The sequence below is a fragment of the Monodon monoceros genome, unplaced genomic scaffold, assembly GCF_005190385.1.
Source record: "Monodon monoceros isolate NGI ecotype Baffin Bay Population unplaced genomic scaffold, NGI_Narwhal_1 Super_Scaffold_1, whole genome shotgun sequence".
Taxonomy (NCBI): domain Eukaryota; kingdom Metazoa; phylum Chordata; class Mammalia; order Artiodactyla; family Monodontidae; genus Monodon; species Monodon monoceros.
In genome coordinates, this window is record NW_021703765.1 from 22,488,256 (window position 1) to 22,489,989 (window position 1,734).

The following is a 1,734-nucleotide window of genomic DNA, read 5'->3' on the forward strand; positions in this document are numbered from 1 at the left end:
CCTCCCTCCCTCCCTCCCTCCTCCCTCCCTCCCTCCCTCCCTCCCTTCCTTCCTTCCTTCCTTCCTTCCTTCCCCACCATAATAGCTGGATCCAGCAAGGGCCACAAGGGCAGCTGTGGACAGATTCCAGAGGGGGGAAAGGGGTGAAGGCAGGAAGGAAGGAATCAGGTGGGAGGGGAAGGGAAATCGCGGCCCACCTTTGTCTGGTGGCAGTCCTCTAAGTATTAACAGAGGCTGGGAGGCAGCTGAAAGTGAGGGACAGGAGCAATGCGAGCCGTCTTTGTCAGTCCTAACCGTTCATGCAATGAATGTTTTATTCAATATCTACCAGGTACCGAGTTCTAAGGGCTTCTGAGATAAATCTACTATAGCACATGCCCTTGAGTACCTCCCAGTCAAGTGGGGGAAGAGTGAAGTGTTAGTAGACAATTCTGGTGATGTGGGGATGGAATATGTGAGAGAAAAGAGAAAGAGCAACCCCATCTTGCCTGCGGGAGTTCAGAAATCTTCACAAGACAGTGACATTTGAGCTAGATCTTGAGATAAAGCAGGAGTTTGCCAGTAGAAAGGGATTGAGCGGGGAATTTCAAGGCAGAGAAAACAGCCTAGAGATGTGGAAGTGGTTGGTGTGTTTGTAAATGATTTAAAGAAATTTCAATATGTAGCCACAGATGTATTTGGCCATATACAAAACAAAACATAATATACTACTTACAAGAGGTTACTTACTGTGGCATTGTTTGCCGTAACAGGCTGTTGGGAATAACTCAAATGCTTACCAAAAGGAGGCTGGATAAATAAATTATGGCACATCCATACAAAGGAACACTATATAACTGTCAGAGTAAAGTTTTTTGCTGTACCTGTATGGAAAGATCTCCAAGGTTTACTGCCAAATGACAAATCAAGGCCCAGGACAATGTGTATATTATGCTATCTTTTCTGTTAAAAAGGAGAAAAAGTAATGTGTATTTATGACAGCTGTGGTTGTGTGGAATGGAGTGGGAAGTGGGCAGATGGGGGATGGGTGGGAGGAAAGTTTTCACTGTACACTTTCTTTTGTTTTTGAACCATGTGAATGTATTCCCTATTCAAAAAATTAAATTGAAACTTGTTTGCAACTTGAAATTGAAAGCGACTGGAACGTATCTTCTTCTTCCTCTCCTATAAGACTCAGTGATCCTCTAGGACCCCTGATGTTTTTCAAGGTTGAGCACCCTTTCTTTCTGCTCCCAGACTAGGCTGTGAGTTCCCTGAGGACAGAGGTTCTCTTCTCTCACTCCCTCCAGAGTGCCTAACACTGGGCCTTGCATGGAATGTTAGAATATTTGTTGAGTGAATGCACAGAGGGGACAGGTGGGAGATGAGGCTGGGAAGATAGATTCGGGGCCAGCCTATGAAGGAAGACATGTTGATGAGTTGAACAATGGAAGACAGGTATGTTTGGGTTTTTTTTTTTTTTTACAGTTTTATTGAGGTATAATTTTACATTTACAAACTTTTTTAGGTAGAGAGATGAATTTGGGTAAATGCATACATCGTATAACCTCCACCACAATCCAGTTTTAGAACACTTTCATCACTCCAAAATGTTCCCTTCTGTCCCTCTGCAGTCAATCCTCACCTCCGTACTCCAGACCCCAGGTAACCACTGACATGCCTCCTGTTGCTAAGGTTTTGGTTTTTCTAGAATCTAATATAAATGAAATCTTAGAGTATGCAGATTTTTGTATC